This window comes from Leptonychotes weddellii, chromosome 14 (assembly GCF_054177405.1).
Source record: "Leptonychotes weddellii isolate Sample4059 chromosome 14, ASM5417740v2, whole genome shotgun sequence".
In the NCBI taxonomy this organism is placed as follows: Eukaryota; Metazoa; Chordata; class Mammalia; order Carnivora; family Phocidae; genus Leptonychotes; species Leptonychotes weddellii.
The window spans coordinates 16320628-16342915 of record NC_138382.1 but is presented as its reverse complement, the minus strand read 5'-3'; the positions used below and the strand labels follow the sequence as shown (position 1 = coordinate 16342915).

The 22288-nt window shown below is 40.4% G+C and overlaps 1 protein-coding gene across 1 annotated transcript in view; it reads left to right on the top strand.

Moving 5' to 3' along the window:
• Positions 1 to 22288, top strand: part of GNA14 (G protein subunit alpha 14) — a 161173-nt gene that overhangs the window by 33144 nt on the left and 105741 nt on the right. The gene's annotated exons all lie outside the window — the stretch shown is intronic.

Genomic DNA, 22288 nt, shown 5'->3' with positions numbered 1-22288 from the left:
GGCTTGATCCCAGGACCCTGAGATCATGACCAGAGCTGAAGGCAGACACTTAACTGCCTGAGCCACCCAGATGCCCCAATAACAGGGTCTTTATAAGAGGGAGACAAGAAGGTCAGAAGCAGAGGTTAGAGGAATGCTATAGCCAGAGCGGACCACAAGCCAGAAAATGCAAGTTACCTCTTAGAAGGTGGAAAAAGCAAGTTTTTTATGGATTAATCTCTAGAGCCTCCAGAAAAAATGCAGACCTGTCAACCCCTTGATTTTTAGGACTTCGGGTCTCTAGAACTGTGAGAGAATAAGTGTGACTGTGAGTGCACACACATGTGTGTTTGAGGGGAAATTGATATAACCTAAGATTCACCATTTTAAAGTGATCAATGACCTTTCATACATTCACGAAGTCCTGCAGCCATCCCTCCATGTCCTTCCAAAACCTTTTCATCACCCCCAAAAGGAAGCTTTGTAGTTATGCAACAGTTGCTTTCCATCCCTCAATCCCCTTTCTCCTAGTAACCACCAATTTGCGTTCCGTCTCAATGAATTTACCTAGTCTGCATATTGTATTTAAATGCCATCATATACTATGTGACATTTTGTGTCTAACTTCTTTCAGCTAGCATAATGTTTTTGAGGTTCATCCATATTGTAGCATAGATCACTACTTCGCTCCTTTTTACAGCTGAGTACTACTCCATTGTATGGCCACACCACAACTTGCTGACCCATTCATCCACTGATGAGCATTTGGGCTGTTTGGATCATCAGGCTATTGTGAATAGTGCTGCTATGAATATGCATGTGCACTGTACTTATTTGAACACTTGCTTTTAGTTCTTCTAAGTGTACACTTAGGAGTGAAATTGCTGGATCTTGTGATACCTCGGTTTAACTTCTTGATCAGTTGCTAAACTGTTTTCCTTAGCACCTGAACCATTTTATACTCCTGCCTGTAATACACAAGGGTTTCAATTTCTCCACATCCTTGTCAATACTTAATATTTTCCTTTTAAAAAAAAAATATAATAGGGCACCTGGCTAGCTCAGTCAGTAGAGCATGCAACTCTTGATCTCAGGGTCGTGAGTTCAAGCCGCACGCTGGGCATGGAGTCGACTTAAAAAAAAATTGTAGCTATCCTAATGGGGTTCTCAGTGTGGTTTTGCTTTGCATTCCCCTAATGACTAATGACGTTAAGTGTCAATTTTTATATGCATATCTTATTTGTAGAAATGTATACTTAAGTCCTTTGCCTATTTTTTAATTGAGTTTTTTGGTCTTTTTGTTGAGTCGTAAGAGTTGTTTTTTGTTTAGGTACTTTGGATGCTAGACCCTCAATTTGTGTTGTCTTAAGCCACTAAGTTTGTGGTAATTTGTTACAGCAGCAATAAAAAAAACAAAACAAAACACAGAAGGACTCACAGAGCTGAAGGAAAAAATGAACAACTAAGTTGTGGAAAAGATGTTCTGCGATTTTGGTAGCAGGAATTAATGGCTGATCCATTTGAGACATTCCTTTTAAGATGTATTTATTCTGATTGTCTTCAATTCCTGTGTTCCTGATTTAAAAGAGGAGAGTGGCCGTATAGTTTGGATAATGTTCCATTGCTAGGTCAGAAGAAAGCAGATTTCCTTGATTGCTAGTACCACTGAGACTGCATTAATTGAAATACAAGTGTTATTACCAGAAGAAGGGCAAATGGAAGCTGGAAAGGCAAAAATAAAAGGAATCTACATAGGTATACAAAGAAGGTAATACTACAGAATAGCAAAATAAGCCTAACACGAAGACTTCAAAAGCTTTGACGGTCCAGAAGATAAATTTGGAATTATAAAATGGGGAAGATGTGGCACAAGACAAGCACCAGTAAAAAAAAAAACATAGGTTTAGTGGATAGACATCACAGGCTCTATCAATAGAGACATACCATCTGAGAAAAAGGAGGTGACAATCCTGTTCTTTTCTGCACTGGTCACATACTACTTCACATTCCATTTTGGGCTTTCTACTTTGGGAGTCATACAGGCTAAGTAGAGCATTTTCAGAGATGAGAGGCCAGGAGACTGGAATCATGCCACTGGCGTAATAGAGAAAATGGGATGATTCTGGGCAAGAAGAAGTAGACCATGATAAATGTATTCAAAGCAGGCAGGATTAAGACCAAAATCTCAGTAGGTAAGCAAGAAATAGACAAGTTTTGTTAATCTCACAACCCAGGTGGGCTTGTGGTAGTGAGAATTGAGTTCAGCTTCTTGGATCATAGGGCTCCACCTTTGTCCAGACATTTGCCTCCTCATGCAGTTAAGGAAGAGGGGAAAAAAGGATCCTGCTTGCATGTGTATGTGTGTGTTCGTAGACCATTCTCACTCCATGGGCTAAAATTCTCACTCCATGGGCTAAAATTCTCACTCCATGGGCTAAAATTCAGTCACATGACCACACCCACTGCAAAGAATGCTGGGAAATGTGGTCTTGCTGCTCAAAAAAAAAAAAATAGTGACGTGGACTTTAGTGAGCACCAGTCGATTTCCCAAGACCACACACAGTGGGCCCCCAACTCTGGGAAAGTGAGATTAATTATTGACCCTGGGAGGAAAAAGGGAGGAAGCAAATAGGAATCCCTGCCTTTGCTCTTCTGTTAGCATTAGTTGGCCTCTTCATCTTCCTTTTCCCTTCCACTTATTTGTCTCTCCCTTCCCCTTCACAGGACTTAGCTTTATGTTGACTCTGATTTCATGACTTCTGAACCTTGCTCTTCCTTTCCAGCTCTGCCTTAATTATGATTATGTGGCTGCAGTTAAGTTTTACTATACACACAGTGGATAGACCACACTGATGGCTCATGGTCCAGATGTGGCTTGAAGTCTTGGCAAGGTCAAAATGTGCACACCAGTGTGTGTGTGTATGCACTATATTTAACAGTTGTGCATCCAGTAAAATTCCAGATGTAGGTTTTCCTCGAAATAGAAGATCAAGCAACTGCGTCTGCATGTCCGAATGGGCAAAGAATGGAAAGCAAGGGTTCTCCATGCTGCCGCAGTCTCTGTGACTGCCTCTTGTCTTTGCAGTGCTGAGAACTAGAGTCAGTCTCTGCTTGGCACATTTATGTGGTCATTTTTTAATACTCTTCCCTCAAGATTTTGTGATCCCTCCCTGATGATTGCAGTCACATATGTTTGGGATTATTGGCTTTTCCTACTGCCACTTTAGCTGAAACACTGGTTGGAGTGGAGGATAGAGGAGATCACAGCACCAGAGACTAGGTGGGTGGAGGGAGGACACCAAGACCAAAGGACATGAAGATATTTATCCCATGTGGAATGGAGGACAGCTGGTAGTATAGAGCAGTGGTCTCTAAGCCTTGATTGTGCACCTCCTATTGACGTATGTACCCCTCAAAGTAGGAATTGTTACTTAAAAATTACATGAATACACTTCTACGTCCAGATGTAGTATACTCTCCAGGTCATAGTTAAAGATGACCATATATCCCTATTCCAAATCATCTTCATTATAAATTTGAATTTCTGGGCCAAATTTTCAGTTGGCAGATATAGATGCTTAATGTTATCTTCAATTAGCAGTTTCTTGGTTTATTTAAGCCTCTTCTACATTTTGTGAGGGTTAGTTTTACTGAAACTAGATAATGTATTCCTTAAGCCCTGTGAACTAGACAGTTAAACATATTGCAATAAGCCGAATGGGAATGAACAACTAGGTCCACCTCTGTCAACCCCTCTAAGCTGCAGAATTTTATTTCTGCCCCTTTCTCAGGATTCCTTTCACACAACCTGACGGGAACTCATCAGACAGGTGAAGGTACCAGTGTTTAAGACTTAAAAGTTTAAGATAAAATTAACATGTTGAATCCTAATACTCTCCTCCTGTGCATCAATGAAACATCTTGCTTATCCCCTGACCCCCTTTGGGTCAGCTGGTGGAGGGGAAGAGCCCTGATACTCAAGCAGTGGTCCCTAAAGCAGCATAGGCATCGCTTGGGAATGTTCTAGAAATGCCAACTCTTAAACCACACCTCAGACCTACTGAGGCAGAATCTGCATTTTAACAAGAGTCGCAGGAGATGTATATGCACAGGAAAGATTTAGAAACACTAGTTCAGGGGCCAGCCAAGGATTTGGCGGGGTGGGGATGGGATGGTGGAGGGCCAAAGGCATGAAGAAGAATTGCTGGGATCTCATCATAACCCTGGACACAGTAGTTAGGGTGTTAAGCAGGCTCAGAAATGGGTCAGCTGAAGTCAAATAGAACTAATCTGAAAAGATAATTTTTAAAAATCCCCAACCCTTCCGCCAACAAGAAGATAAAACAAAAACAATTAAAATCGCACATAAATGTTTACTGGAATTTCATGAACTTACAGAGAAGACCTTCGTTTTGGAATCTGGAGTCCAAGGAGTCCGGATTCCCCCAGTGGGGTGTTTTGGCTGCCAGAGCCTCGCCAAATTTCCCAACTGCCTGTGGTTTATCACTCTTTGTAGCTGAAGGGCTAATGACCTCATGCATAAATTTAATGCTTTCCTGTCTCCCTTGATTGTTTTTTCTCCTTCCCATCCTCTCAAGTTTCTCCTTCTCATCCTACACCATCCTCTCAAGTTTCTCCTTCTCATCCTCCACCAGTTAGAGATGGAGTGAAGCTTTTGCCTATCCCGAGACAACTAGGCCTTGCACCAGCGAGTGCTGCTGGGAAATGACTGCACATCCTTCTGTATGCAGTTTGACCAAAACGAAAGAAAATGACACTGCAGAAATAAGCGGGGAACCTGATGCATCATGGCTGGGTGGAGGGGTGAGAACCCAGCCCTACCAGCCAGATTGGGATTTCTGTCAGTACAATCAAGGTTTTGCACACCTCCTGGAGACTCAGGGCCCTGAGAATTCAAAGGTGAGCAAGACCAGTTCTCTGACCCTATGGAGCCCAAGGTTGTATGGCAAATACAGGTACATAGATAGATACTGTGGCAACCATAGATAAGTTGCATAAGAACCAGAATGTGTAGAAGGTGTCAAATGGTAAGAGTCGAGTGAATGATCACATTTTGTGGTAGCTGGGAGGATGGGGCAAAGAGGGGGTTTTTTGAAAGGTTGGATCATCTTTGTCCATTGGACTGTCAAGGTTAGATAGCAAATTGATGTGCAAATTGGCATTGAGTGTTAGCCAGCTGCAAGGCTAAGGTGATGGATAGATCTCAGGAACGGCAGATGGAGACTGGATTTTGTCCGGGTGGACAGTGTCTCTTAAACCAGGTGTACTTCCCTGGGATGCAAATCAGAGGAGGAAATGGAAAGGTTGGTAATATTGTAGGCGGGCAGTGATGAAGACGGAAATTGAGGGAAAGCATGGCTCCGAAGACCTGCTGAAATACTGAGCTGTAATTGACTAACAGCACACATTCCAAGTATTCTATAGTTTCTCAGGGCCTTTTTATGTGTGGAGTAGGATCGGTGCAGGGTTAGAAGCTTTGGGTCTTTTGGGTGGACAAACACAGAGTTGATGGTCAAGTGCCAGGGAAAGGGTATTGAAATGGTAGAACACATCATCTGGGCTCTGCAGAGAAGAAAATGAAGCCACAGGGAAAAATAATAATTTGAGGACCAGTGGGGGCTTTGAGGAACCCAAGGTACTTAGGAGCTCCAGAGAGCTGATCTGAAGTTATGGTCAGGGAGTAAGATGATGAAATTTAATATTTCACAAGTGGAACTTTCCAGCTGATACCAAGGTTGGGGTCTCAGATTTCCCCTGTACCTCTTCTTCTGTGAACTGAGCTTGGCCTGTCTCCCTGTATTTATTGAAGGTGGCAGGGGAGGTCCACCAACAGATAAAGCTGGGTAATGGGAGATTATAACAAGAGTCCATAGGAACATGGGATCACAGCTGTTTCTTCTAGGAGTTCCAGAGCCCTGGGGCCTAAAGAGTCCATGAGTAGGCCAAACTGTGGGAAGAGGAGCTTCCTGTCACTTGAGATTCAACTGCAGTGACCTGTTGTTTTCATCAGGTGTCTGTTTCCTAAAAGAGAATCTGATTTGGTTGGTTCTGTCAATACCCAAACCAAAGTCACCTCTACCAAATCTCGTCTGAAAGTGGACCTCCCTGTTGTCTAGCCAATACAGCTGTGTGGGACTAGGATCTGGATCCAGGGCCACCACCTGTGGTAGAAAACACTTGATAGCAGTTAGTTTGCATGGGCACAGGGCCTCATGTTATCTTCACAACCTCATGACCTAGATACTATCATTATCTTTTTACATGAGAAGAAACCAGCACAGAGGTTACATGACTAGCCCATGTGTACATGATTCCAAGCATGTTTCTCAAGGTGGCAGCAGGCTTCATGGTTTCTTCCCTCAGCCTGTCACAGACTAGCAAAAAACTAAGTTTTCATGTGGTCCCTATAAATGTGGGTCTTTCTCTTCCCACACCCCTTCATAGCCCCACAATGCACACAAGGCTTGTAAGAACTACAGGTGGACTTAACTGTCTATAGGGTGAGAATATAATTGGTCATTCAAACTGGGACAGTCTGAGAGTAAAAGTGGGTACTATTAATAGCCATGCCAGCACAACAGGCACAAATTAGGACTGTCTGGGATCGACCAGGATGTATGGTCACTTTACTTAATATGTTACTTGTTTAGTGAGAATTGAAAGAAGCTCTAAGTGGACCCATAATATTTCCAGCCTTTCTGGATATACTTGCATGAAGAGATTTTTTTCACCTCCATTCAATTTCTTAAATTTCATGAAATTTTTAAAAAGATTTTATTTATTTGAGAGAGAGAGCATGAGTGCAGGATGCGGGGAGAGACATGTAGACTCCCCGCTGAGCAGGTAGTCTGACATGACATGGGGCTCCATCCTAGGACCCTGAGATCATGACCTGAACTAAAGTCAGATGCTTAACTGACTGAGCCACCTAGGTCTAGCCCCAAATTTTGTGAGTTTTAAGGCAGCCCTGCTCATCTGTGTCTTAAGATGGTAGCAGCATGTGAACAAATCTGTTCTTTTCACTCTATATATTTCACTATGTTTCATCATTGTTGCTATTCCAACAGTTGAGTCACATTTGAAGTGCAGTGTAGAACAAGTTCTAAACAAGTTTTTCAAGTCATATAAAACTGTCATTGACCCTAAACATAATACTACAGTTTTCTAGAATTATGTGAGAGATCAAAACCACAGAGTCACTGGTGCAGGACAATCCCAAAAGTCCTCAGATAAAAGCGAGACAAGACTTAATCTTGTGGCTGTGATCATTCATCATTTCACTCCATCACCCTTGGCCTCCTCTTTGTAGGTTCTGATGATGAGTGTCCTCACACTGCTGTGATAAGAACTCTTAATGGTGAGAGGGGAGTATTTATGATTTCTTTCCTTACTTCCATAAAAGACCTAACTCCTCAGAGAACAGTAGTTGTGAGATCATTTGATGGGAAAAAATGAGTTTACTCAGAGCTGTGTAAGTAGCAGAGCCAGTCATTGGGGTGCTGGGATCCATGAAAGCCTGAGGAAATAATGAATTCACCATCAAAACAGCCCCCTGGAGCCCTGATACTGCTACCAGCAATTCCAAAATACTCTTTCAAATTCTTTTTCTTTCTGCTTCTAGATGCTATAGAGCCCTCTTTGGAAGTGGTCAATAAATAGGCAGGTTCCAGAGAGTTTAATTGATAGGAAAAATCAGAAGTTTAAGGAGGCTATGCTAAAATGATTCTAACTGTGTTGATGGTAAATTAGCTCCCTCCTGAGAGCCCTTTTGGCAAAGAGAAGTCTTATCTGACAGATGGCAGCGTTGGTGGGAGGTGCCCCACCATTGGAAGATGGTTGGAGTTGGGTATTTTTTTTTTTAAGCACCTTGACTTGAATCCACTAAAAGGCTTGTGGCTACCAGACCAACTCATTTAATATCTGAATAGATGGAGGGTACACTGTGGTCAAGGTCTGAGACCAAGGTACTCTGTTTTATTGTTATACTAACCAAATTGGTAAAGCTGTGAACTTTGATAGATGGGGAAATGGGGTTTATCAGATTCTTTTGAAGTGCAGAGTGTTGAAGAAAGTATGGGTCAGTTATTCCCTCTGACTGAAGGAAGCAGTAAATGCTGGTGTCAAAGCTCATATAGTCTGGTAATAAGTAAATTGAGTTCTTGAGTATTTTTCTATTCCCCCCCCCATTAACTCTTCAAACATACTGTGGATCTACATATTAGCAAGTGTCTTGGTGTCTAGCATAAATCTCTTATTTCCCAATTGCTTGTAGAAGACTAGGAACATAATTATTACAAAGTATATTTGTACATTATTAGGTTTCTGTGCATACATATACTACTGCCTTATGGGAAATGCTAGATTCTTAACAAGAAAGAGGCATAAGTTTGTGACCTATTTGCTGATAAGGTGGGGTTCAGATGTCTGACATGTTTAGGTTAGCAGATGAGGCTCATATTTTCATGTCATTTACTCCGGAAGACATTTTCTCTGTTTCTGAGAATAGTCATAAATTCAGGAACATTTAAAACATTAATCCAGCCTTTTTATTACTTACTTGTTATTGGATGGAGTCATGGAATACATTGCATGCCCTTAAAAGTTTGGGGAATGAGTGTAAATTTTTAGAACATGGAGAATAGAAATTATTGAATGGACAACTCAATTCTAATAATGTTCCCCACCTTTCCTTCCACATTCCTTACATCATTAGTTGCTAGGGAATACCTAATTACTGGCCTTATAACCCCATGTTATCTCATTTTTAAATAAAACTACCCAAATTCATTAACTGGAAATCTTCAGTGATAGTATGATTAAATAGTATAAGATGAAGATATTACTCTGTGAAAATGGGCTATTTCTTTAAAAATGTAACTTCTGTCTTCATAAGCAAAAATAAAAACCATAAACATGGATGGATTCTAATTGTAGATGGGAAGTAAAGTATGTCATTTTTTAAAAATTCTGATCATTTACACTGCAAAAACAATATTCAGGACAGACACTATTATCAACTAAAGAAATACATGGACTTTCCAAGAGCGTCAGTCATACTTATTTTAATCTTTGCCCTATGTAATCTCTGGACAAACAGCAAAGAATCCTCTTTCAATATCATTCTCTTTTCCCCATCCGCCCCTCACTATATCCCTCAAGCTGTCTCCCTTGACAAGCCAAAATACAGAACTGAAAATCCACAGAACAGTTCTTTGCTTAGCAAAAATTTTCTCTCTCTCCAATTAAAAATATACAACAGTGAAAGATTTTATCATCTTAGTAAATGCTCATCATCCCTAAAGATAATAAAAATTCATTGACATTTCAGCACCGCGGATAGCAACACTCAGTGCTGCATCCCCCTCCCCCAATTGTAGTCATGCTACCTCTGGTCTGACAAGGTGGCTAGAGATAGCGGTGTTGCCATAAAATGGCAGTTCTTATACTTGGCTTCACATTAAAATTACCTGAAGAACTTTAAATATCCTGAAGTCCAGCCTTCACCACCCTAAGTGATTAGAATATCTGGAGTAGGTCCCCAGTGTTAATTTGTAAGACTTCCCAGCCTTACAACCACCAAAGTGGTAATTTCTAAGCAATAATTGAAGTTTGCTTCTAAAATAGAGGTTCTCAAACTTAATTGCGTCTTAGAATTATCCAGGTAGCTTAAAAACAAAATCCTTGCCTACGCTCATCCTTGGACATTGTAGCTAAATTGGCCTGAGTTGGGGCACAGACATCAGTGGCTTTAAGTATATCTTCAGGTGATTCTAGTATATGAGTTGATTAAACACTACTCAAAAGCAAGACCTAAAATTAAAATTTTTTTCATGTGGGATGTTTAGGCAAATTTGATATCTCAGTAGGAGTCCCACATTCTAGAAGGAAGCAATGTCTGGTTTTCATGACATTGGACTTGAAATTGAGAAACTCTGGCTCTAGCCAGATGTGCAGTCAGATGGGACTCTAGAAGCTACCTTCTCCTTGCCTAGGCCAAAGCCCCAACGCTAGATGTTAGATAAGAGCATGATGTATGGAATCATAACTTGCCCACAGACATCATCTTTTGTCTCAGCTACCACTGGAGATTTCAAATTATATTCTGGAGATGTTAAAAGTTACCTTAGCAGCTTGATTTACCTCCCCCTACCAATAGGATAAATCTCTGGCTTATTCACTCTTGTTTAATAAGTTGAGAGTGTGTGGCAGACATCAGTTAGAGTTTACATGCTCTCAAATAGTCAGCATGCTCCCCTGTGTTTTCAGTATTCTCTGCATTTACATTAGAGCCATGTGATTCTGAGCATGGAGTTATAAGAACTCCCATACCCGCCCCTTTTCCTCTCTCTCTCTTTTTTTTTTTTTTGCTGTGCCAACATTGGATGGATCACACGTTGTACACATCACTTCCACATGGATCAGGGTTGCCTGCCTGCATGAGATTGAGACTAGATTGAAAAGCTACTGAGATTATGTATTGGAGCTCGACCAATGTGATGGCTGCTGTTAATTATATATAATGAGATTCTTAAAGATTAATATTCCTCAGACTTTGAGCTAATGAGAATTCCTATGTTCCCATCTATTCAAATTAAGAGAAACCGTATATGCAATATATGTATTCCAGATGGTATACATTTTTTCCCGTTAGTCATTATTAGCTGTACTGCTGTGTACATTTAATGACCTTTCCAGATTTGTGGCAACCTGGGGAAAAAAAGCCTTCAGTTTACTTGGAAAAGTGGCACTTAGGTGGCCCAAGAAGTTCAGTTGCTTTTGGCCACTAATGATCTTCAAATTGTGATGGTTCTTAACCTGTGGTCAAGTATCCTAGTCCCTTGGAGGTTTTGATGAAAGATCTTCCTCATTGTGTTGCTCATTCTTTGCCTTCCCCCATTTCCTGATCACTCCATCACAGAGCCTGCAGATGCCCCGAGAAATGGAGCCAGCTTATTAATACTCACTTCCTTGAGCATAGGTCGATTATATCCCAAAGGGAGCTGAAACCTAGATCTTCACTATTAATGTTCCCCTCACCAGCAAACTCAGCATCCTTTATACTTAGTCAACTTAGATATTCTCTGGAAATTTTCAGGGTTTGAGAAAAATAATTTTCAAGCAGACTATAAAAGTAACCTATAATCTAATTTTAGCTGAAATAACATCACTGTATTTATTTAGCATTAGCAGTGTGTTTACGGCTTGCACCTGCAATTCCTAATCACTTAGTTCTACAGACCCGTGCTTGTCTACCTGCAATATTATTTCTACGAAGGCACCAATGGAACATCCAGCAAATTATTGCTATAGTTCACTAAACTATGACCCCAAAGCATTCAGAAGCATCCCCTTTTCACTTTTCTAATTGGATTTGGCCTGACCTTGTTTTAAACCATGTAGAGTCCCTAGGAGACACATAGACAGCAGGTTTTTGCAAGATTTTCAAGTCATGGGATATCATTTAGGTTAATTATTGCTTTAAAATATTTAATTTATTTGATAAACTCAATTACCTTGGATAATTCAGATTAATTTTTTATTTGTAGCTAGTTAATTTCAGTTTCTAATTACAGATTGTGATTTTGATATAAATATTTTTAAAAGCTGTGGGTCACAGGTCACATGTCAATTGATTGCATATTGAAACAAAGCTGCCTCTTCTAAGATATCTTTTGAAATATCCTTAGAATTAGGGTCTAGTTACATACTCTGTAGAACTAAGATATAGATCTATCTATATATTTTCATTTTATGAAAAAGGTGGAAAGAAAAAAACGTACAAAGGTGGGACTGATCTAAGATAGGGGGAAGATGTGAGATTAGTCTGGATTTGTTTGGGATATTATTTCCCAGCCTAAATAGTTTCACAGACACATTTCATAATCATTTTTCCCTTCTAAGTTGAGTCTTTACCTGATACTTTTTATCTTGGGAAACATTCTTATCGCTATGATTGTCCCTTTTCCAATTCCTTATCACCTGCTGGCCAAAAGATCACCTACTGCCAGTGAAGACCAACTGTAGTTTTTCAAATGATCTGATTTTTCTGCTTTAACTTAGATCATTTTCATGGGCTTTCCAGTTTACACTGCTCAGGGCTTCCCCTCAAGTCCTCTGGTCTCTCCACCAGTCTCTCTTGATTGCTCCTCCGTATTGCTAGAAGACCAACATTTTCACAGTGTAAATAAGCTTGAGGTGAAAACAGATTCTCTGGTAATGCAACACTCTAGCATTCAAGTCAAACTCCTGATTTGTGTCCCTCTACGCCCTTTGTCCAGGCCCAGGGACAAAGGGAAAAACCAGTAACTATTTTTTGGCTTGTCTATAAACACAAGTTTCAGCTCATAGAATTTGAATTCCCAGGATAAAAGTTAGTTTCAGGCTCAATAAAAACCGTGCATTCTGCATTCTCTTGCTCTTGCATGTTCTCTCTCTGTAGTCTCAACCTCCAGAACCTGGCATATTAGAGGAACACCAGAAAGACTGATGGAATTGAAATGCAAAAGGGTTGAAGGACAATTGCTGTCTTACTTGTAATATTTCTATGTTTTTCCCACTTACAAATTGACATATGCTTACCACTCAGGCAAATGACTACACTGTTCAGTGTAAATATAAGTGGCAAATTAGTATTTCTTTCATTTGACTATTAACTGCTCATAATATGTAAGCAGGACAGGCTGGCCTTTGCCCTGTGCTGTATTTTTGGGGCCTGATCTCTATATTCCAGTGTCTGACTAGTCTCCCAGCCTGTCCATCTAGGTTTGCTTTCACTTGTCCCCATTCTGGATTCTTAGTGGGGCTTCACTTCAGCCTAGCCTTCCCTGACACTCAGCCCTGTTCATCGGGACTCCTTTCTCTCAATCCAGTAGCGATAGCACCAGACCTTCTTACATGTCTTCAGCCGCCTGTGTCCCCACTCCAAAATATCTCCATTGCCTAAATGAGTATCATTCTGCACCTCTGGTGGACATCAATACCCCTTACTTTTGAAGGTCCCATCTGGGCTTGTCATCATCCCCTAATCCTACTCCTACATTGGTTCTTCTTCCTGTCTTGATTTTTTTTTTTTTTAATTAACATATAATGTATTATTTGTTTCAGGGGTACAGGTCTGTGATTCATCAGTCTTAATGCAATTCACAGCACTCACCATAGCACATATCCTCCCCAATGTCCATCACCCAGCCAACCCATCCCTCCCACCCCCCTCCACTCTAGTAACCCTCAGTTTGGTTCCTGAGATTAAGAGTTTCTTATGGTTTGTCTCCCTCTCCTTCCTGTTTTCCCTCCCTTCCCCTATGATCCTCTGTTTTGTTTCTCAAATTCCTCATATCAGTGAGATCATATGATACTTGTCTTTCTCTGATTGACTTATTTCGCTTAGCCTAATACCCTCTAGTTCCATCCACGTCATTGCAAATGACAAGATTTCAATTTTTTGATGACTGCATAATATTCCATTATATATATATACACCACATCTTTATCCGTTCATCTGTTGATGGACATCTAGGCTCTTTCCATAGTTTGGCTATTGTGGACATTGCTGCTATAAACACTGGGGTGCAGGTGTTCCTTAAGATCACTACATTTGTAACTTTGGGGTAAATACCCAGTAGTGCAATTGCTGGGTCAGAGGGTAGCTCTATTTTCAACTTTTGGGGCAACCTCCATACTGTTTTCCAAAGTGTTTCTGCCTTGATCTTTAGAATCACTTCTCATCTTTTCTGAATGGCTCGTGTTGCTAATAAGAAATCCTTTGACCTGCTGCTCTCTTGAGGTGACCAACAGCCTGTCTCTCTAATCCGCTTCTAAAATGCTCAGAGAAGTCAGTGTTGGCTCCTCCTTACTTCCTTCTGCTCCAGCCACTGTGCTGATACAGCTCTCCATGAAGGCTGAGTAACCTCCTAATGACCAAATCAGAAGCACTGTATCCTTTTTTTTTTCTACTTCTGTTCAGCATTTGGCATCACTGGCCCTCCATCTTGACACTGTCTTTACTTAACTCACCAGGCAGCCCCATCTCCCAATATTCTGGTCTTCTTCCTTTACAAGACTTTGCACTGGCTCCTTTATCTTTTTACAAGCTTCTCTCCTTGCCTTCACTGGGAGGACTTTTTCTAGTGTCAGTTTTATGCATATGAGTCAATTTCTCATCCTTTTCTATGCAGGGCAGTGAGCATATGCAGGGTATTATATTTGATCCAGCATTTTAAGGATTTGGGGGAGGGGTGGTTCTTGATCTTTAATTTTAATATATTTTACTTAAGTCAGTACACAAAAATATTTTAATATGTACTCAGTATAATATTATTGAGATATTATACTTTTTTTAAATTTTATTTTATTATGTCACCATACAGTACATCACCAGTTGAGATATTATACTTAAAAAAAAAGATTTTATTTATTTGAGAAAGAGAGAGTGAATGAGAGAGAGCACAAGCCGGGCGGAGAGGGAGAGGGAGAAGCAGGCTCCCCGCTGAGCAGGGAGCCCGATGTGGGGTTCGATCCCAGGATGCTGGGATCATGACCTGAGCCGAAGGCAGACGCTTAACCAACTGAGCCCCCCAGGTGCTCCAAGATATTATACTTTTTTTTTTGGTAGTAAGCCTTTGAAGTCCAGTATTTATTTACAGCACTTCCCAGTTTGAAGTAGCCACGTTTCAAGTGCTCAAGAGCCACATGTGGCCGGTGGCTACTGCATGGGATGGCAGCCTTAGATCATTGATTTAAGATGTTCTACCAAATCTACCAAACAAGGCCCACCTTCAGTCCCACTTACTCCAAGATACTTGTCCCAAATTCCCTCTGTTAAAATTAATCTCTGCCTCATCCAGAGTACTTTTTAAGACTGTGAATTCATAGAAAGGCACATATTACCCTTTGTTCATCTTAGAAAAATACTATGAAAATAGAGAAGAAAATTGAACTTTGGCAGAAAACCCACCCAAATTCAATGCTAATACTCCACCTTGAAGTGGTGACAGCGACACTATAGTTTTAGCCTATTTTTTTAAACCCCTGTTTCCTCATCTATAAATAAAGGTAAAAACTCTCAAAAAGTCAGTGAGCATTAAATAAGGTGCGCCTAGTACTTAGTTGGGGATCAGCACATAACTTATTACTATAGTTGTGTTATTTTAAGATGCCAATAATTTAAGGTCTACCATTAATTTAATAATCAGCTATTAAAGAATATAAGGAGTAGATCCACTAAATTAAATATGCACATGGATTATAAATTACACACTTATTTTAGAAACGCCAAAATTTGAGGGCTCATACATTGATATTGCTGTGGGAAGGTAAAATGATGCATCCACTTTAGAAAAGGTAGATGTTCCACAAAAGGTTAAAAATGGAGCTACCATATGATCCAGCAAATCTACTCATATGAATCTATCCAAGAGAATTGAAATGTACGTCCACACAAAACTTTTACAAGAATGTTCATAATAACCAAAAAGAAGAAACAACCTGAATTTCTATAAACTGATGAATGGATGAACAAAATGTGGTATATCCATACAACAGATTTTTTTAAAGATTTATTTATTTGAGATGGAGAGAGAGTGCGAGTGTGGAGAAGGGTTGAGGGAGAGAATCTGAAGCAGACTTCCCACTGAGCATGGGGCTTGATGCCACAACCCATGAGATCATGACCTGAGCCAAAATCAAGAGTCAGAGGCTTAACTGACTGAGCCACCCAGGTGCCCCAGAATATTATTTGACAGTAAAAAGGAATGAAGTTCGGATGCATGCTATGGCATGGGTGAACCTCAAAAAAACCCAAGATGCTAAGTGAAAAAATCCATTTGTAAATGACCACATATAAGATGAGCTCACACTGAAATGTTTATAAAAGGCAAATCTCTACAGACGAAGTCTGTTAGTGATTGCCTGGGCTGGGGTGTTAGAAATGGGGAATCCCTGCTAATAGGTACAAGGTTTTGGGGGGATGGTGAAAATGTTCTAAAATGAGATTACGGTGATTGTATAACTCATACTGTACTAAATATATTAAAAACCATTACATTATACATATTAAATGGGTAAACTTCACGGTGCATAGATTAGATCTCAACAAGGCTGTTAAAAATTTGGAAGGAAATTGGTTTCAAATTAAGAGCATATAGATTTGTCTACCTTATAGAGAAATGAACAAGTTCCCACAAATAAGCGAACAACAACAAAACAAAAGCTCATCAAAATAAAGCTCTCAGTCCTAAAGTTTACGGACATTTTTCTCTGTGCAATATATGTGAAGAAAAACATGGATTTCTCCCCAGAAGACAACTCTTCTTTTGGTTTAGGGAACCAGACATGGAGACCTTTAAATCCACTGGACCCAGGGGAGAAACCGAAGGCTGAAGGTAGCCTTGACCCTTAATTTCTCACTGGATTGACCTCCTACTCTTCTACATAACTAAAGTGGTCTCCTGTTGAGTTGTCCTTGCCTCACCATTCACCATTCACTGAGCTCTTGGGGAGCACAGACTTTGTACTGACCTACAGTAGGTGCTCAGGAAACCTGGTGGGTGGGGCAGTTCTGGCCCTTCCAGCACTGGAGAGGAGTGGCTGAAGCACCAGCGCCTTCCCCCTTCCTACATCGGGCAACGTGTACTCTCCCATTGTGACTTGAGCCATCTTAAAGGCCCAAGTGCCTATAACCTCTATGCCCTTGTGCTAACAGGACCACAATCCCCTTGTTCTGTCTTGTTAGTTACAATCTCATTGCCACAATCAAGAAAAGGCCATATCTGAAATATGTTTCAGAAGATGTTAATGGCAAGAGCAAGTTTAAGCCACCTTCTGCAGGGAAGAAAAAGGTTTTTCTACTTCATTTTATAAAAAGAGGCACAGAGATACATGAGGCTAGATATTCAGCTTAATATTCATTTGTGCCATTAGAACCCTTTTATAGACTAAGAGTGAGCCTACGGGTCTTGTGTTTCTCATCAAGGCTAAATAGAAGTCCCTTTCTGGCTGGGCATTGGCAAACTTGTCTAATTTGGAGTTTGAACTGAAAATGTCAAGCAGCAGAGACCCCTGCTGATTTCAGAAGTGGTATGATACTCTTTCCAAAGTGAATCTCATAAGAGTTTTCTGAAGGGTAATTTTTGCCTAAATTACATCTTTGCCGTATCCACCAGGCCTGCCCTAGGGGGTTTGCAGGGGGCAGTCATGTTTGCATAGGAGCCTACTGGGAGAGACCAGTGGGCACAGAACCTGGGAGGGGCCCCTGACAGATTCCGAGAGACTTGAGCTCCCCTACCCAGCCTTGTGAACCCCAGGAAGACACAGCCAGCACCTCCGCCTCAGGATGACTGTTGAGGGCGGTTCTGCCACCTTCCAGCAGCCCATCCAGTGTGCACAGCCTTGCCAGGTCCTCATTCATGCTTCCGAATCAGGATTTTGGTCTAGTATGCTTTTTACCTGGGAAGCTATTTTTTCTCCATCTCACGTTCTTTAATCATGTATTTAAGTTATACTAGATGTGTCAGGACATGTGCTAGGTGCTATAGATATAATGATGAGCAAGAAAAGCCATTCCTTTCCTCAAGGGGCTCAAAGTACAGCCTTTCTTCTTTGTTTCTCATCTCGCTCGCTCTTCTCCTCCCCTTCCCAGTGCCCCTCTTCTTTCTTTCATTATCTAGAATCTTTTAAGCCTCAAATATGAAGGTCAATGAATAGCAGTTTAGAGCAAGACATGGTGAAGGTCATCACAGCTCTTGGTGGCCATAGTTTGAATACTTTCACTCTGTAAACTACCCCACAAAACATATTTTTAAAAACATTGTTGAGGTGTGGGGTAATGGTGACTCCTCAGAACTAATAGTAATTGTTTCTAGGACTCCTTTTATATGCTCTCCTGAGAGTGAATTCATGATTCAACTTCACTCCAGGAAGAAAGTTAAAATTAGTTCTTTATTAGGAGTTCATAGCAGAAGAAGCTTCTAAGAGTCACAGTGCTAAAAAGGTTTATGGCTGCCGAGTACCTTACATTTGACTTGTCGTGGAAAAAAACTTGGAACATGAACCATGTTGGCTATAATTTGCATTTTTGTAAATATGGAAATTAAACATTGGGGGAGGTAAATAATCTTGCTTCCTAAAAAAGATGAGGTGAAATGCAAATACAGGAGCAATGCTTTTCCTATAAATTTTACCTCTGGATTTGCATAGCAGATTTAAATCTATAATTCTACTTGCTGATGTGTCAGGATCATCTCTAGCTAATAAATACATAGTGTGTTTGAGAACAAACACCTGGCCCTGGCACGTGACGTGTATTATCAGTTACTACACATGAAGGTCATCCCAAGGGCAGCATTTGCTGGGAAAACGGTGCTTTAGGGCCTGGGTTTAAGATAAATACAAGCAATTTTTTGAAAATTGACATAGTATTTAAGACCTGCAGCTCACTCTCCCAAGATTCTAATTTTGGCCGCAGTTGAAAAGCAAAGAGAGATACTAATTAGTTAGGTTAGTTAGTTACATATTAGCAATGTACAGACCCCAAATGAATTATGTTCTGAAATCAAAAAAGACAATTTTTTAAAATATTGAAAGTCCGGGCTTTAGAGTTGTATTGTCATTCCTGTTGATACGAAGAACTCAGAATATTCAGTGGACATCTTGAAGCCTTTTGAACTTTTCCAGGTTGGATTTATTTGTTTGTTTGTTTTAAAGATTTTTATTTATTTACTTGACAGAGAGAGACACAGAGAGAGAGGGAACACAAGCAGGGGGAGTGGGAGAGGGAGAAGCTGGCTTCCCGTTGAGCAGGGAGCCGGATGCGGGGCTTGATCCCAGGACCCTGAGCTCATGACCTGAGCCAAAGGCAGACGCTTAATGACTGAGCCACCCAGGCACCCTGGATTTATTTGTTCTTTTTTTTTTTTTTTTAAGATTTTATTTATTTATCTGAGACAGAGAGAATGAGAGAGACAGAGAGCACATGAGAGGGGGGAGGGTCAGAGGGAGAAGCAGACTCCCCACTGAGCAGGGAGCCCGATGCGGCACTCGATCCCGGGACTCCAGGATCATGACCTGAGCCGAAGGCAGTTGCTTAACCAACTGAGCCACCCAGGCGCCCGATTTATTTGTTCTTTAATGATTGATTAGAATATCTTCATGTCCTGCTGTGAGGGGAAGCTGGCATATTCATTCTGGAGGACAGTTTGGTGTGTCTATGAACATTTCAAAAGCACAGGCTATCCCATGACTTGAGATTTGCCTTTGAGAAGCACTGTGATGGGTGGACAAGGATTCATACATAACGGAGTTTCTCATACTCAGCACCTTGAATACTTTGGGCTGGACAGTTCTTCCTGTATGAGCTATTTTGTACGTTGTGAAATGTTTAGCAGCATCCCTGGCCTCTACTATTAGATTCCAGTAGGACCTCCAGCTGTGACAACCAAGAATGCATCCAGACATTGCCAAATGCCTGTGGGACAAGCCCACGCCCCGCCCCCGCTTGAGAACCACTGATAAATGAGAATGTCCACTAGGGCACTTCGTAATGTTACATGAACTACAAATATCCTAAACACCCATCATTTGGAACGGAGCCATTCAATAGAACATAATGTGAGTGACAAACATAATTTCCTATTTTCTAATTTTTGTGTTAGTAAAAGTGAAAAGAAATAGTTGAAATTGATCTTAAAGTTAAACTTCATTTGATCCAAAACATCCAACAATTTTGACATGTAATCACCATAAAAATTAAGTTATCATATACATATATATTCTTTCTAGTAGTTAGTATTCAAAATCTGTACGTGTTTTACACTGACAGCATATCTCTGTTCATATCAGCCTCATTGAAGCATTCAGTAGCCACACACAACTAGTGGCCACCTTAGTGGTTGGCATGAATTTTAGAAATAATTGATATCTTCATATTATGCAGCAGTTTAAAATAATGAGGCAGAGAAGTACTGCATGGAAAAGAGCTCAGAGGCATATTGTTAAGTGAAAACAGAGCAGCAGAACAATCGGTGTGTTATGACACATGTTAAAAATTTTGAAAAATGAAATATATATGTATTTTCACTGTGAAAATACATTTTTATGTAAACAAGTAGAAAAAGTTGTGGAAGAGTGCCCATCACTGAGAGGGGACTGGAGCAAGGGGAGGGGGGACAGTGGAAGTGGCCAAGGTAGGATTTAACTGTAATATTTTAACTTTGTAAATGAGGGATGTATTCATGTATAACTTGTGTAATATGTGCTTTAAAAAATGAGCTCACTAGGTCTGATCATCCCCCCACAGCCTCTGGGTGCCAATGGTTTCTGCCTGGGTTGTACCTTAGAATCACCAGGGGAGCTTTATAAAAATACCCTGCCTGCATCCATTTTGAACCAATTAATTAAGAATCCCTGAAGGTCAGGCTTCTAAAGCTCTTCAGATGATTTTAAAGTGTAGACAGTATTGAGAACCACAAATATGGAAAAAGGGATAAACTTTGTGTCCTTAAAACATTATCTGTCTGTGAACATTCTTGAAAAAAGAATTTAAGGATCCAATGGAAGGTTCTTTAAGGCACATTATCTGGTCAGGGTTTTCTCTTGTTGAATAAGGGCAGATCCATATTTTAAAGATAAAATAGTTCAAATGAGCAGAGGGATGGGTTTGATATCATTTTGTGAAAATTGCAATGTCTGACAAGACTTTTAATTTACAGCCATCCAATTTCATGTAAGTTTGGCCAAGAGAGACTGTAAAAGTAATGCTGGCCTTTTGTCAAAACAACTCTAATAAACTTTAACAAATGAGCATATTGGACAGAAAGACCCCAAGTTGTACTCCATAGGAAATTGTCAATTAGGTAGTTCCCCCCAAAAAAGATTATAGACTTAAACTGTTCACTGACCAAAAAAAAAAAAAAGTGTTCACTGACATTCATGAGCTCATTGTCCCCATTTGAAAACATGACATTAACTATTCTTAGTGTTTAGAAAGCACCATTGAAAGCCTCTCAGGGCACAACACAGGGAAGGTGTCCTGCAGTTTGCTGTAATAGCAGCCCTGGTAAGCTGGCCGAGCATCTGGTCTGACTGCTGACACTACCCAGTTACAAGACTACGAAGCCCTGGACTGGCCCCTTAACAATACAGGCACTAAACCCTGGCTGGTGTTCCTACAATGGGTAAAGTGGGCATAGCAGCCAACGAGACTAAAGGCAGATGCTGCTCAGTCACAACAGTAGGAGGCACACAACCCGTTTAGGAGACACCCCTGAAGTGCCTGGTTCTGGTGAACATGAGGCATTATACTACAACGCACTACAGGACCTCTTCTTCATAAGGCCATTACTGTTCAGGCAACACAGCTGACTTTCCTAATACATAGAAACAAACACAGAGTTAGACAAAATGAGAAGACAGAGGAATATGTCCTAAATGAAAGAACAGGACAAAATCATGAAAAAGAGCTAAATGAGATGGAGACAATCAATATGCCTGATACAGAATTCAAAGTCATGGTCATAAAGATACTCACTGGCCTTGAGAAAATTGGAGAACCTTCAACAAAGAGAAAAAATAAAAAAGAACCAATCAGAGATGAAAAACTCAATAACCAAAATTAATCAAAGGTAGACTAGAGGAGGTGGAAGAATGGATTGGCAATCAGGAGGACAGGGTAATAGAAAGCAACTAAGTTGAAAAACAAAAATAATAAATTAGGTTAAGGGAACTCAAATATCATCAAGGGTAATAATATGCACACTACAGGGATTGCAGAGTTGGAGAGAGAAGGGGGCAGAAAACTTATTTGAAAAATAGCTGAAAACTTCCCTAATCTGGTGAAGGAAGCAGACATCTAGATCTGGGAAGCAGAGAGGCCCCAGTAAAAGTAACCCAGGGAGGTCCACGCCAAGACACATAATAATTAAAATGGCAAAAAGTAATAATGAAGAATTTTAAAGGCAACAAGAGAAACCCTATATGGCTATCAGCCGATTTTTTCAGCAGAAACTTTGCAGGCCAGAAGAAGTGGCATGATATTTTAAAGTATTGAAAGGAAGAAAACATGAAACCAAGAATACTCCATCCATTAAGGTTGCTTTTCAAAATAGAAGAAGAGCTAGTTTCCCAGACAAAAGGTAAAGGAGTTTATCACTGCAAAGCCAGCCTTACAAGAAGGTCAGAGGGAATTCTCTGAGTGGAAAGAAAATGCCATAGTTAGGAGTAAGAAAATTAGGAAGGGAAAAAATTTGACAAGTGAATGAAAACCTATAATAAAAGTAGTAATCACATATAAGATGAC